Source organism: Polyodon spathula, chromosome 33 (genome assembly GCF_017654505.1).
Source record: "Polyodon spathula isolate WHYD16114869_AA chromosome 33, ASM1765450v1, whole genome shotgun sequence".
Classification (NCBI taxonomy): Eukaryota; Metazoa; Chordata; class Actinopteri; order Acipenseriformes; family Polyodontidae; genus Polyodon; species Polyodon spathula.
Genome location: NC_054566.1, coordinates 5,578,524 through 5,594,972, shown reverse-complemented (window position 1 = coordinate 5,594,972; position 16,449 = coordinate 5,578,524). Strand labels below are relative to the sequence as shown.

Genomic DNA, 16,449 nt, shown 5'->3' with positions numbered 1-16,449 from the left:
GTCTTAGTTGGTGCTTATCTTGGCAAGAGCCGAGTTCAAATCTGCGTGAAGTTCAACATCTACTCTCATGTAATGGAAATCACTTATATATGAACATTAGCTTCTATGAATAAGCTGATCTTGTTTTTGCCAATGTAAGTCTAAAATGTGTAGAGAGAAACAAAGAAAGAAAAGTGTTCTTGCCCTGGTGTCTTTTAAATCTATCAGTGAAAGCACAGCCACAAATGAGCATGAACGACCCCACTGGTAATATAGTTCTATTAATACAGACGAATGCGAAGGGCATTAACCTTGGAAATAAAAGATGAAAAATCAATTAAATGGTCTCTAGGAGTTTGTACTCAAAATATCTTAAGTGCAGTCATCATTTAATTCCTTATAATTGTGTTTTTAAATATCCTATTGGCTGACTTCCTAAAACTCCTTTTTAATTTTTCACAAATCCACAAGTTAGTTACAGTGTCCTCTTGCTAACAACACAATTGTATTATCTGCTGTTATTGACTTTTTCCTTGGTTTAAAAAAGTATTTTCTTCAGAGTTAATCAGCATATACACACCGCAGTCTGTTGGGAAATGACTCTGTCACATAGAGTGATTCAGAAAATGTTTTTCATTAAGGACTGGCTCCAGCCCACAAAGCTGCTGTCGTGTCATTCAGCTGCCTCGCATTCAATGTCTTGCAATTTGTTTTTAGAACGTGCAAGGCAGTGTGCTGTGCCACTTCACGTGGCTCATCTCAAGCAGAACTTCTAATGAAAGCAGGAGCGATTTTATTTGCGTCACATTTCATTAAACATCTTGGTGATTAATGCCATTTGCAATCACTAAGTTATTAAAAATCTGAAAATACGCTCTATTTTTAGGCAGTGATGTATTACACGGTTAATTTTTCATTATGAAAACAAGTTGCATGCTTGTTTTTGTCTGGCATTATCTTATTGCTTAGTGCTTGCTCTATAATAATCAGTGCACGCTTGCTGAGCACGTACTGTTTCTGTCTTTTCATGTAGGGATGTTTGTTCTATTCACATACAAATAAAAGTATGGTTTTAGACTAAATGCCTCGCTCATCTTGAGGTGTCATTATTTTGCTGCCATAAATACATTGGTTTTCTGATTAACTTCATGGCAATTCTTGGAAATAGTGGAACTCCAGTTTATTGCCTTTTCACTATAATGCGTAGCAGCATTGTTTTGAAACAAATATATGTGCCCACTCTTTTAATGTTTGCCTGTTTTATTGTTTCTTTTCTTTACAATCAATTCATTTTGGGTGTCTGTTTTTCATAGTTTCCAGTATTTGTATTTCCAGGTCTTCTTTGTTGCTTGAGTTTCAGTGTGCCTCTGTGTCCAAATATTATTGTTTTCCATGTGGGATAGTAGTTGTGTTCCTGTGGATTCTCATTGTAAAGCACCTGTAACAGTTATTAGATGTGGGATTTATCTTTGAAAGGCACAATCATCTCATGTATTGTGGTTCCATACGACGCTTCCATCGGACTTGTTTATGCTGATGTTCACATTTTGCTTTGTACTGTGAGTGTGTTCTGAATTCCTGTCATATGTCAGTTGTGGTCAAAGCTCCCATTTAAAACATAAACATGAAGAGTAAAAACCTAAAAACAATGTACATCTTTGAATATAGAAATCTCAAACTGATGGTTTTTTACTCCACCCATATAAAAAACACATAGCTGCATTTCTTATTTGCTTTCAGGCGTTGCGGCATTCACCATTGTCATCACCATGATACTCCCCTTAAAGTTTCCTGAGTTAACTATAAAAAAGCAAGTCAAGTCAACATTTCAGCCTATGCCTTCGTGGGCATTAAACAAAGTTGTAAAACTCACAAAGACATTCATCACTGAGTTTGTCTAAAAGTTTCTCATAATCTATGATCGACTGTTTTCAAAGTAAGGAATCAGTTAAAAATAAGCAAATCAATATATGTGTTTATACACGAGAAGGACAAGCCATTGTTTGCAAACATGCTTCCCAACTACAAGAAATGAAAGTCATCATTTTATCACCCTGTTTTCCAGGGTGCCCGTAGCAGTGCACCTCTTAAAGCTGATCATTCAGTCAGTGTGTGAGTGTTTCTAATTTACAGCAGAGTTGATTCCTGGGTCTGGTTGGGTGTGACTGAGCACCAGGCACTGAGCTCGATTCTGGGCTTGGCTCACCAACTATTCCCTCATTTCCTTTTGACCCATAAAACCAGCCTCATTAAAAATCTCAAACCCAACAATGGTCTTATCTAAGCTGCATGGCAGGATTTAAATACAGAAAAACACACAGTGCAGTACTGCAGTAACGTATTGAAAAGCAACACTTAGCAATTCTTCCTCTCACTGAGTTCAGTAGGGTCCCATCATGAAGTTTGGTAATCATGTTTCATAAGTCACAGATTAATTGGGTTCAGGAACACTGAGACACATAACTGTCAAGTTCCTATCCTGTCTTGGAGCCTCTACTGAAATATGGATAATAATATAACAAGTTTCTAAAGATGAAATCAGGTCATTGCATAACCCCCATATATCCAAATCTATGCGTCTATTATTAGCATCTAGCTACACATTTACATAACTATGTAGACATCGATATAATCATCTTCTCATAACATTTGTTTTAAATGACCTGCTAGGATACATTTCTTCCAGTCAGTAACACATTTTATACGTTCAGGAAATGTTGCTGTTTCATTATAAATGTTGTGTGATATACCTGGTAAAAGCAGAGTAAGATCAAAGGAAAGTCAATCCCAGACATGCATGCTAAACAACTGAAAATAAGACCTGGTTAATCAAGCATGGTCACGCCATGCAGCTTTGTGGGTTGGTTTCATCATTGTCTCTACCACTCTCACTTGTTATAACCATGTTCTATTACCATACATGTTATTTTGCGTCTACGGCAGGGGTGTCAAACTCGAATACAGCCCTTGGAGGAACTTCAGAACTCACTGAAAAAGCAAGAGATTTTGTAGCGTTTACTCTTGTTGACGAGAGCACAGATGTTACTGATACCGTTGCGTTATCTATTTTTATCCGGGGTGTTGATGCAGACTTCATTATTAGCTTTTGGATGCTGCAGCTATACACCTCACTACCACAGCAAACAATATATTTCAACAGCTTGAGAAGTGTGCGCGCAACATGAAATTACAGTGGGAGAAATTAGTTGGATTGACAACAACAGACAGAGCACCTCCCATGTGTGGTAAAAAAAATAAAATAAATTGGCTTGTTACTTTGGTGTTCATTGTCCAACGACATTTTTAAGTGCCACTGTATTTACACCAGCAACCCATACCGAAAGAACATTTATTTCACATATATTAAAAGCAATATATGTTCAACTTATATGCCTGTTGTTTTTTTATGTTGCTTCTGTATGAGTATTTATATATGTTCATATATAAACCATATGTGGTTTTGTCATAAAATTGGCCCCTTTTTGTAGTATGTACAATAAAGGGATTTTATGTGTTTGTATATGCAATATACATTGCTCCCGTATATGTTGTTTGTGCTGCAAATATGTGTTTTTATAGTTTAAAAATGCTTTTAACCATTTAAATATGTTTTTTTTTTTTAAATAATTAATGTTTATTATTTATTTTTTATACTTTAAACATGCTTTTTTTTACCAGGTAAATATGCTTTTTTTACACTTTAAATATGTGTTTCTTATACTTTGAATATGATTTGTTTTATAAGTTATTCAAGATGTTTTTTATAATTTATTTTTTTTTAAATATATTTTTAATGATTGTTTTATACTTTAAATATGCTTTTTATAAGTTAAATATTCTCTTTTGTACTTTAAATGTTTCTTATAGTTTAAATATTTTTTTTATAAGTTAAATACATGTATGCTTTTTTATACTTTGAATATACTTCGCATGTACTGTTTTTTATAATGGAAATACACACCTTCATTTAGTGAATGTTCTATTCAAATCTACATATATTCATATCCATGAACCAATGAAGAAAAACATGAAACCATTAAAATACACACAGCATTTATAAATATAATTGTCGTCAAAGGTTTACATACCCCACACTGTAACCAGAAAATAAAATGTCACACTGACACTTCATATAAATATAATTCCTGGTATTTTTCCTCCATAGAAAAGATAACACAAGATTTCAACAAAAAAAAATGATTTTTCAACATATTGAAAAATAAGTAACATTTATATTACTTGATGGAATGAGCTTATATGTAAGACACAGTTTAAAACTACTATTACATTACACATGACTCATATCAATCGGCAAACTTTTTAAAGGATAAAGAGTTATGTTTAGTTTTAAGAATAAACCACAATTTTAAAAGAAAAGTTTGAGAGTTCTGATCTTTGCTCTTACCCCCCCCCCCCCCCATTTACAATTAAATTGTGATTGCCTGAAGAATGTTGAGAGGACAGACAAGAAGCACAATGGTCCTATGCAGTTTATGTAATATAACTTTGAAATACTGTGCTATTCAAAAGTATTAGAATTTATTTTTTAAACAATACCCCAAAAGTTAAGCCAAAAATTACTTGTCTTAAACAAAAAAAAAAAATGTTTTTTACAGACACACTGACATATCAATTTGTACAACACTCATTAAAAACCATGCTTGGGGTCAATTCCTGTTTTTCAATTCCAATTCCTCCTTCAAATCAATTCTTTTTGCATTCACAGAATAGTCTTTATTGGAAATTGAAAAAGGAATTGGAATAGACCCCAACCCTGTTGAAAACAGAACAAAAAATACAGATCCGTTTCCTGGTCCTTCAAATCTTTACTCTGGTTTCCGTGTCGAAGTTCATTTATCTTGCTGTTAATTGCACGGCCATTACACTCTTTGGGGTACAGGAAAACGTTTTCAAGGTAGCCCCTAAAAAACATTTATCGCATAGATTTAACGACTTGCACATAGATATATAAAAATCTTAAAAAAAAAAAAAACATACCACATATCTTTGAGAAGGGTTCATTAGTTATATTGCCACAGTGAATCAACAACATTTTTGTGTGTGGGTGTATTTAAACGTTTTGGTGTATGCTCTTAAACTTGTCTTGCACTACAGTCCATAGTAAAATCTGTACTTGGAGAAGCAGCTATGCAAAGGCAGTCTTTTCTCCATTATTACCTTGTTTAAGCATTGCAGTGATGTGTTACAACTGGACTGAAATGTGAAGTATTTGCTGAAAAGTCACATTATTATTATTATTATTATTATTATTATTATTATTATTATTATTATTATTATGTATTCAAATGTCTGAAACATTAATCAAAGGTGATTTACAAGGTATTGTCTTTGAAAGAGTGAGGTGGCAAAATTCCAAAGTCAGGCGTTCCTCAATCAGGACTAACACATTTTTTGTCTCCACCTTAACTGCTGTGTTGTAATGTGCTGGTACAAAATGGCTGTCGTGCATCACCCCAGAGGATGCTGCACTTGAGTGGTGGGTGAAGTGAGTCTGCAAAGCACTTTTGGATCCTTCTGGCTGCTACATGTAAGGTATTATTGTTTATTAATAAATTAACTCTAGTCTCTGAAACTAAAACAAAGGCCAAAGGAACATTAGAAATACTAACCCTTTTTGTTCTACAGAGTTTAAAAGGAGATTTAGAAATTTTGTACAACAGCATTTACATACCATATATGGCTTCCACCTTTAAACGATCCAGAGGTGTCTTTCTCAAAAGCTGGATCTCTCTTGCTGCCACCATCAAGAAGATTCCTCTTTAGTGATGTTGGAATGTCAAAGACAGCAACAGTCAGGGTTCTTACATATGATGTATTCGTGCTGCACCTCTGCAAAGATCCAGGACAGTTTGTCGATCTAAACTCCCGTGACTGGAAATACCTAAAAGGCACAAGGTAAATAAAAAAACAAGTAAATCCCAAAACGTTTCATACATTATGTTAAGTGGAATACTCAAACATTATCAGTAAGGCTGTGATTTTGTTACAGAAATTTCAATTTGGTAAAATCCTAAGTCGATTAATTTACAGACAAAAAAAAAAAAGTCAGAATCTGCGACACCCATGACTCAGTCATATTCTTATTATCAACTGTAAATATGAATATAGCTGATAATGTAGCACCATTAGATTGTTTATAAGCAATACATTTTTTCAATATATTTATTTTTACCTTGTCTTTGTAATATTGTAGACCAAGAGTGTTATATCTGTTTTGCTGCTTCTTTGTCAGAGTCAGAACAACTTGGTGTGGGGCTTTCAGATAACACTTGGTGACTCTCTTTTGGCTTCATCGTTGATAAACCTAGCTTTATTTTACAATTTTTCAGATTTTCCAAAATGTCTGGAATCTCTGGGGAAAAAAACCTTAGTATTAAATGCTAATAATTTTTAGTAATATATTTAATACAAAGTGAAAACAAAACATCAATGCCTGCAATTATACTTGAGAGACTTGCAGTATGTTATTAGCAAATTGAACTTTTTGTGGGCCTTAACATTAGCTATAGAAAAAAAGAAAAAGAAGGAAAGACAAGAATTACCAGGTCTAATGTAATGCAAATAGTCATTAATGTAGAGGATTTGCACAAGTTAGGTTGAAAAATGTATTTAATAAACAGTGGTTTGTAACCCTATTAGATGGTGCACATTATAATCTGTATTGTGGTTCTAGATTACTTCAGTATGATCAACTATGATACATTACTCAGGAAAATCACAAGTAAATGTAATTACTGAAGACAAACGTTTAACAAGGTAAGGCATTATTTGCTATAAATAAAAATTAAAAACTTACCATCAACCATACAGTTTCGAAGATCTTGGTTTTCATTTAAGTCTAGTGTTTTCCTTTTTGAGCTGCTTAACTTTTTGCTGTAGCTCATCTTTACTGGACTCTTGAAACGTTTGGAGAATATTATGGGATCAGTTGTAAGAATAAAGCACAACGTGTCTGCAATACATTTTTTTTTTTTATTTAATATTTGAAGTACATTACATCTTACCGGTAACTGCGGTCCATTAAGGTCACTATCATCTGAAAGTTTTTTGTTTGGTTTGGTACTCTTTTTTTGGAGAGGGCATTTTTGTTGTCATTAAGTTTTCTTCTTAGTTCGCTTTCTTTTCCTAAAATAAAAATAAAATAAAAAATCCTGCATTATGTCCACAGATATTTGGGGATTATATTTGTCATAAAAATACTGCACTTTGACCATACAAATTAAGATAGACAGCCAACAATGAATCGAAACCGAACTTACAAGCGAAAATCTGGTTTAATTTGTTTGTGGGTTTGGGGATTTTATTGTAAGGCACAGCACACAAACAGTTCTTACAAATGCCAGTCGTCAAGTGTGACGAGTTCTTAGCAACCTCTGCACCACCTACCATGTTACAACCGTATGTACGCAGTACAGCAAATTAATATAAATTCACGGAATGCCTGCAAAGGCGGAAGGGGAATGGAATGCTTGTGGGACTTGGGCGACAGAGTGTTAGTGACAAAATGGAACAGACAGGACAGGTCCCGTACTGCTTGTAGATCTGCTAGCTGCTTGAGCGGTTGTGGCGAGTAGGGGACTACATGGATAGAGGAAATCCCCCCCCTCGGTGGAGGACCCGTCCCGGCAGCTACCCCGGGGGGACAGAAAGGTACCCGGACTTGGAAAGGAAAAAGACATAGACAGGTCCAGTCTGTAGAACCGACCTCCATCAGGCATGAGCCCCGAAGTGAGGGCCAGGCACCCGCTGGATGCCCGTGGAACCTGGAGTAAAATGAGAGAGTGTTAAGAGAAAGGCGTATAGATTAGACCCTCTCTGAGGCTAAAGCGCACGGGCTGCGAAAGAATAGGTGTGGCTGGGGGTCCCCTCTGACCTACGAAGAACCTGGGCGGCAGAGCCAGGCCCATCTGGGGGAGTAAGACTCACTTCCCCCCCAAAAATGGACTCCCTGCTCCCCGCAGAACCTCACACAAACGTAAACTGGAAAACAAAAAGGACATGGAGAGGTTAGTAGGGACAAGCTATGGATTGCAGGAGGAAACCTCTGGTGGACATGTCAGAGAGGGCGCCCCCACTCTGGGCATGCTAACCAAGGATTGTTGGGCAGCTGTAATGTTCGAAGTAGTCGTCCTGATATAGGTCTCTACAGCAGAAGCCCAACATCCCAGGGATTCAATTGTGCGTTGATTAACCCCTACTCGTGCAGCTAAAGTTGCAGCTCTAATCCGGAATGAATGAGGAGAATAGAACTGGGAAGAAAATCCGGCTCTTGTCAGGAGGGAGGAGAGGTGGGAAGAGAACCAGTGTCTAGAGATAATAGAACCTGAGTGGTCTGAGAACAGAGGAAATCTGAGGGAAGACAGCTCTTGGTCATAAGATACCTGGTTAAAGCAGAGCTGGGGCAGAGAGAAATGAATCTTCAGCTGGATGAAGTGACCTCTATGGAGTTGATCCGCCTTGGAGGACCTCAGGTAAAGTGATCACCGGGAAGCTGGGATAGGTCAGAGCATCGCAAGCCAAGTGTTGGAATGCTGGATGGAGAAGGAACCGAGAATTCCGAACAGCGAAGGAAGCCGAAGAAAGCACAGACACACAGACACAGCACCTCCATGCTGGGGTCATCTGATGGATTAAAACAGCCGTTCCTGAGCAAGAAGATTAGAAGTCGAAAGACGTCCGAGGATATTGATAGACAGAACTGATGTTGAATGCCAGAGATATAGGATCTGATAGATAAAGGCAGGAGGTTCAAGGAGACCCATAGGTAGGTAATGAATGCAAGGAAGTGGTCTAGGTTGCTGACTGAATAAGACATCCGGTTCTGGGTGCAGAATAGGAGGAATGATGACCAGGCGGAGCAGTAGGCGGACCAGGTGGAAGGAGCTAAAGCCACGGACATGAACTGTCATGCGGACCAGAGGAGACTGGAGAGAGTTCAGATGAACGTCAGGTCCTTGAAGGCTGGGGGGGGGGGGAGTCCACGTTGGGAACCAGGCTCTGGAACTTGAGGACCAATTGCTCCTTTAATGCGGCTAACGTCACTTCCAAGTACTGCTCCTTAGAGTAGCTATCCAACATTCTTCCCTCGCTGGGACGATAGTTAAGACGCGTCTTGGTCTGCTGCCAAAGCTTCTTGCATCAAGTATGATTGTTTCACGTTCAGCTCTTGCAATCCAGTGAGAGAAGCGTGTAGCCTTTCCCAAACCTGCAGATGCCTTTCACCATAGTTACAGATAAGTGCCGATCCAGAGCCTAGCTTTCTGTTCTGCATGCCTGTCATAGACCTAGGATCATGATTTTTTTTTTTGAGGACGGAGGGGTGGACACAGAAAACCGCAGCGGCAGTTGATGTTCTTGCTAAAGAGACTTGGTGATCTGTATTGAAGAGCTGGAACTACATTCATTGAGTGTTCCAGCAAGGAGTACCACATCCTGATGTCTAGAAATGAGATGCCGAACATCCTGTGTGTTGGTTAATAGAGGATCGATCAGCGGTTTGCTACTGTCATGTCTGCTTGGGAAGGAAAAGGTAAACTCACATTCAGAGATCTGGGTTTCACAACTCCAGTCATTCTCCTAATAGTGGAACTCCTTAACTCAATCAAGACAGATTCCAGTCTCGTACCACATCTCTCACCATGTATTAATGTTGTAGTATTTGAGAGGATGAGTGGACATGCTAGATGGGAATTAGCGTTAGCCTTGACTGTGGAAATGGCTGCCATGATATGGAGGAAAGCTGGAGCATTGAAAGCTCTGGCGGAGGCTTTCTTGCTTCTGAAAGATATATATATTTTTACAGTTGAGGAGAGAGAGAGAACGCGTGATGTGACTGTTCTGCCTTGGAATAATGCAAATTGCGAAATTGAAGTGTCTGAAGGGAGATAACCAGTTATGTTTAGAGATTGAAAATACTTGGAAGTGATAATGAGCTGACAAATGACTCCAGGATTTGTTGAGTGGGAGGCTGGTTTCAGATTGACAGGACCCGAGAGATTCTGAGGAAGGCACGATTAAGAGATTCTAAAATATCCGCTTTTGAGAGCTGAGCGCCGTGACCTGCTGCTTTGACGGATTAATAGCATCGGAAGCTGTAATGTAACAAAGCAAGAGTTAATCGAGGGGAATTAGGGTGTTGAGACCAGAGGAACTGCCCACTGGGGTGAAAAGATCAACATTTAGGCGCTTCCCAGTATTTTGTGGGTTATTTTTTAATTAGAAACTGAGATTCTGGGTTTAGAGGAAGCAGAAGGAAGGTTTTGCATATGAATGGAGAGAGAGAGGGCGAGTCTGTGACTGGGGCAGAGCAGAGCGTATGAGCATTTGTTGCTGTGGGGGAGTGCGGAGTATATGAGTATTTGTGACTGCGGGATGGAGTGAATCTGTCTGACCGCGGGGCGTGTGTAGAACTGACTATTTTCCATTACTTGCCCTCGAATTGATGGCGAGAGCGCATCACGTCGTGTGGCGGCTGCTGATTGGAGCCTGAAGCAGATGCAGTAACTCTGTCGTACTATGGAATGGATAGATGAGGGCAAGCAAGGCGCCACTGAAAGAGAAAATGTAATGAAGGAAAGGTGAAGACTGGCACGAGGCTGAAGGAGGAATTGCAAAAGGTGCTGGAGCATTGACTATGCCATTTAATCAAGGATTACTGCTGATGAGGCATTGCTGGAGCTGCTAAGCGAGCAGGGAAGCAAGTGAAATTCGGCTTTGCTGGGGTCAAATCAAAATCTGAAAATATGTTTAGCTCAGGAAAACTGGTAGTGTACAGGATGGGAAAGTTCACCAAAATAGCATTGTGAAGGCTGTTCCAAAAAATTAAACTTGACAAACAATAACTTAACCGTTTGTTACAAGCAGTCTAAATTAGAACTGTACTTGAAAATATTCCTTTTCAGAAAATAAAATGAGCTTGGAAAATAGCTTTGAATCTAGTTTCATGAATCTAGCCATCAATGTTGCATAAACATGAAAAGTAGAAACCATATGGTGGCTGGACTTGATTTCTGACTGCAGGCGTTAGCTGTGGCCATTGAGGAGGCAGATGCCCATTTGCAGGTCGGAATGTTAGCTGTGGAGACCTAAAGTACTGAGTCATAGACGGCGGCCATGTTTGGAGTGGCGTGTTGGTCGGAATTTTAGCTGTGGAGACTGGAAATGCTGAGACAGAGGTGGCGGCCATGTTTGGAGTGGCGAATGCCAACGAATTAATGCAAAAGCAACCACTTTGTCCATATCGTAGAACTGTATATTAATTAAGCAATCGAAACACGACGGGGTGAATGAAGGAGTTCATGTCACGTCGTAGAAATATTGTTATGAAGCATAGGGATGAGTTTGGGTATGTCTCCTGGTTGCTGCGCTGCTGCTGTGGAGAGAACTGCCACTTGTCTTGTGCAAGGAAATTTGCTGAATTGCTCTTGGGAGAAGAGGCAACGTGGAAGCAGATATAAAGGTACGTTTGTTATAGCAACACCATACGCTCGCTTCCAGCTGGGAAGTTGTTTTTTTTAAGTTTTATGAGTGGTCGATACTTATAAAATAGCTATGCTTGCTGGCAGGGGTGTTTTGATATCCGTAGTGCCGGGGAGCTGGTCTGGGTGCTGGGTAGAGGTCTGTATTAAGTAGTTGGTCCATCAGAGAAATGAAAATATTTTGAAGAATCCGACGCGGAGGTTCCTGCAGCGTACGAAAACCAACACAAAACGAAAGACAAGAGCAGGAAATGGTGCACAACTTAAATAGGGAAGAAAGAGAGATTGACAGATGGTACAGCCAGAGGGGCTCCCTGGCGCTGCACAAACCCCGCCCAGAAACTGGCGAAAGCACAATGCCAGTTATTGGGAGCAGCCGGGGGGACAGCCGTCCAAAAGCGGATATACCGAAAATGCGTCCGCTTCCCTTCCCCCAGCCGAATATCATTAGTAAAGACAGGATGGCGTGGTTTTGTGTTAACTGGCTGAGAAAGAGAGAGAGAGGAAAGCAGATGTGTGCCATTTACAGCATCCCCCAAACTACGCAATGAGGCTACATTAAAATAAACATTAATTTCAAATATATGTGATCATGTACATGGTTGACAATGAGAAACAATTGCTTGAGAGAACCTGAATTATAGTAGGTGGTTTTAGTTTAGATAAATTAGCAGGCATGTGTAATTGTCGTTAAAGACTGGAGTAAACAAGTTGAAAATATGCCCCATTGGAGCAGCTGATAGAAAAGATTTTTAAAGATTGATCTTTAAAATGTTAAAATGAAATTATGTTGGTGTTAAGGTAGCTTTAATTGTGTCTTGTGTAACTAAGATATCTTGTAGCTTATGTAGCCTATATGTATTTGATATATGCTTTTTAGATAAGCAGATGTGATTTTACACAAGTTACGAAAATATGGTGTGTGATAAAAAAAAAATACTTATTTTCTTAATAAATATCAAAAATATTGTAATGTTCTTATTTTCATTGTTTTTATTTGGAATAAGTGCACTAACTCACATTGTTGTAAATAAATGTGTAGAATATATTTATGGCATACAAATCAAGTTACATCATATTTTTAAACATATATGTTCCCGTTTTTTTTTTTTTTTTAGGAATATATGTACAGAAATCCTCCTCTCCACCCTCTCCTCCGAGCAGGCCTCCCTCCTCTCCACCCTCGCCTCCTCGCAGGCCTCCCTCCTCTCCACCCTCTCCTCCAGAGCAGCCCCCCCCCTCGACTCTCCCCTTTCCTCGACTCTCAGCCTGATCACGAATGTGGGGGAACTGGTCCTCCTCTGCAGTGGATTCCTACATTCATTCATCCTTCCCTAATATAGTTGCTGCTCCTTCTAAAAATGCTAGAATCATCTCTACTCTTCGGAAAGGCTGCTTCTCCCCCTACGAGGATCTACTCATGGAGACCATCTGCCTCACAACCTTCTTGGTTTTCTCAGAAGCCCCGAATTCACAGTTCCCTCAGATTCTTGCTTCCCCTCAGTGGATATTCGTTTATGTGACCTCTCTTCTATTTCCAACTCCTATTTTCTTATTCGGCTGCGCACTTCAAAGACAGACCAACTCCGGTGCGGTCAATTCATTCCGCTTTCAAGGACCAAGTCTGCTCTCTGCCCTTTCAGCAATGTCAAGGTATCTCTCATGCAGGAAACCCTGCCCCCCCGCTCCAAACCGTCTATTCATCAATTCTTCCAGATCCATCGTCACTTGTCTCTGGTTCTCAACCCACCTCTCCACCCTCCTCTCCAGGACAGGCCTCTCCTCAGCTATTTACCCCATTCCTTCCTTATTGGTGCAGCCACCTCCGCTGCAAGGGCCAGCATCAATCAGAGCCTGATCAAGACCAGTGGCACAGTCCTGTTCTGCAGTGGATTCTTATGTTCATTCATCTCCCTCTGACATAGTTGCAGCCCATTCCAAAATTGCTAGTATGCTTGAAGTGGGGGCTACCTGTCTGCCGGAGCCACTAGAGGTTTTCCCCTAATTAGCTTCAAGGGGTTTTTTCCTCTTCACTGAGCAGCAGGTATACACGTAGTCATATCCTACTAAATTTACTAACCATTCTCCTGTTTGTCCCGTTTGTCCTTTAGTCTTTTGTTTATGTTATGCGCTGGCATGTGGTCTTTTGTTTGTCTCACAGTGTGGGTGATTTGATGGAGTGCCGGGGGTCCATCCTTTAAGGGGCAAGTGATCTCACTTCCCCGACCTCAGGGCATGGCTTCAGCTACTCCTTGACCTTCAGGGGGGTTCTCACCGTGTGAGTCAGAGCGGACCCCTGGCCACACTCTGTTCTTTTGCAGCTCCTGCGCTTATCTTGTCTCAGTTCGGGACGTGGCTACTCATGCTCGAGTCCCATACTAACCTCTATGCTTTTTCTTATCTCAGGTCCCAGGCAGCGTGAAGTCTCAGCCAATTGGGGGTCTAACGAGCACCCCTTTACAGAAGTCTCAGATGCTGGGTACCTCCCCCTCTCTATCTCCTTTCGTGTCCCAGTCTTCCGGGACCATCTTCCTCTGAGGGGTGGCTCCACGAGTCATAGCCCTCATATATGTTTTCGGTTGCTAGGTCCGTCGGCCCTGATCGTGTTGGCATCGCCGCCCTCAGTCAGTGACCACTTTCTGTATCCTGTCTTTGGTTGCTAGGTCCTTCACCCCTGGACTCGTGTCGGCATCGCCGCCCTCAGTCAGTGACCACTTTCTGTCTTAGCTTCCATGTCCAGCTTCGCTGGTCTACTACTAGAGAGGGCCTCGCCTGCTCTTCTATTCTAGTTCCGGTCCTTTCTAGCCAGCACTCTGCCCTCTTAACTGCTCCCTTCTGCTTCTTCTGCCCTATCTCTACCCCCAGCTCACGCCTCGTGAACTATATTTATAATATATTGAAAACATGTGTTCTTTCGGTATGGGAAGCGCTGTGTGGGAAGGTGCTGAAAATGGATCACACAATGGTCATGGTTGTGAAAACGATAAATTTCATCAATGCGAAAGGTTTGAATCACCGGCAATTCCAGAAGATGCTTGACGAGCTTAATGCTCAATATGGTGATTTGAATTGCATGATGAAATATAAATTTTCATGCACAATAAAGGGAAATCAATTAGACAGATTTCAGATGCAAAGTTGGTGTGTGATCTGGGATTTCTCTGTGATATAACTGAACCGCTCAACAATTTAAATGTGATACTGCAAGGCTGTAAAGAAGTAATAACTGAAATGTATGACGGTGATAAAAACACACGCAGCAAGGAAACCTTTCCCATTTCCAAATGAGCCAAGCTGTGTGTGATTCTATGGCGGATTTTACTTTTCCTGGTAATGCGTTTGCTGCAAAACTAAACGCATTGCGTGTGGAATTTGAGCACCGTTTTTCAGATTTTCGCAGGCAGCAGTTCCAGTTCCAGCTTTTTACAAACCCATTTGGCGTAGATGTGAAAACTGCACCAGAAGACATCCAGACAGAATTTATTAAATTGCAGTGCAATAGCACACTGAAGGCTAAGTTTGATTCTGTCTCAGCTGAGCAGTGTTACCCGTTCCTTCCAACCACATTCCCACAGCTCCGCATTCAGGCTGCTCGTGTCATGTCAATGTTTGCTGCTGCGAACGGCTTTTTTCACTATTTTCAAAACATGAACCCCGATATTGACAAGCTTGTCTCACGAATAATGTGCCAGATTTCTTCAGTAAATGAGAACGCACAGGGCAGAAACTAGGTAAGATAGATAACGTGTGTTTTAAATTAATAAGACATATATAAAATACATGTGTATTTATTAAAAACTGTGAATATAAACATGCATTTTTTATATCACCTATTAAATGCATGTGTATATGTAAAAGGTGTGCATTTTGTGGCCCACGAAACAAACGTTAAATTAAGATATGGCTCTCGGTAAAATTGCGTTTGACACCCGTGGTGTACGGTAAGTCAGGAGGTTGTTAAGCCTGTTCAAATACTCTCTGACTTCCATTATAATGCCAAATTAAGTAGAAGAGTGTATTTGGTGGGGGCAGGGCAGCAAGAGTATAAAAACACACACTTTATTGTTGAGCTTTTATTTGGGCGTCACAGTGGTGTGCAGGTTGGTTTCACAGACCCTGATTAACTAATCTTAATGAAGGTAACGTTAGGTATTCCCACATTAGTGGTAATCAGTGCCGGTGAAAAAGACCATGACATGAACGGATCGCTGAAAGTCCAGTTCTGTTTGTTATTGTCAATTTTCCCAAGTAGTTAAGGGTTACAATGATGTATTTTAGTCATTAGTATGTATATAGGTATTATTTCTTGTAGCAAGGCCCTCAACTAAGTAGTGGTAAAGTCACTGGATTTGAGTTTAGCCCCATGATCTAAATCACAAATAGATTTAAAATAGTGTGTGTGTCCGTGTCCGTGTCCGTGTGTGTGTGTTTCCTAACTCTGATACTAACTTTTCACAGTAGGGCATCAGATTTCTTATAGTGCGTTGCTATTAAATACTCCTTCTCAGTAAAAGACAGCAAACCTGTCCAGGGAATCAGACTTCCCAGATCTGAGTCACTCAATTTAAAATGCTGCAATTCCAGATGCAGGAGGAAATCTGAAATACTTTTGTTCTGACCTCAGCAGCTGTGTTGCTATTATATGTAGTGAGACTGGTGGATGCTGATAGGTTTTTATTATTGTTAAATGTATTTACTAAGTCATAGTGTCAACTTCCTTCAATAAAACAACAGGAAATGCACGCAGGGAATGACTATTGCTTTACATGTGGTTTCATCACGAGCATGTCCCACTCTTTACAATGGTCATTCGGAAATACCACAGGCAATTTCTGAGCTGCGTTTAAAAAAAACATCTTGACACAAGGGAAATACACAGTGCCAAATGTGTGTTCAAGAGTATATGGCAGTTTCAAAAAGTTAAAAATAGAGCTCTCCCATTTTATTTTGCTGTTGAAAAACAGTGACGTCG

The 16,449-nt window shown here is 40.0% G+C and overlaps 1 long non-coding RNA gene across 1 annotated transcript; it reads right to left on the bottom strand.

The window, feature by feature from the left end:
- Positions 1 to 4,795: 4,795 nt before the first annotated feature.
- LOC121303522 lies at positions 4,796 to 6,884 on the bottom strand. Its single transcript, XR_005947810.1, has 4 exons — positions 6,797 to 6,884; positions 6,173 to 6,352; positions 5,672 to 5,881; positions 4,796 to 4,901 (listed from the first exon to the last, which is right to left on the bottom strand). It is a non-coding gene; the product is annotated as an uncharacterized LOC121303522 (long non-coding RNA).
- Positions 6,885 to 16,449: the final 9,565 nt, after the last annotated feature.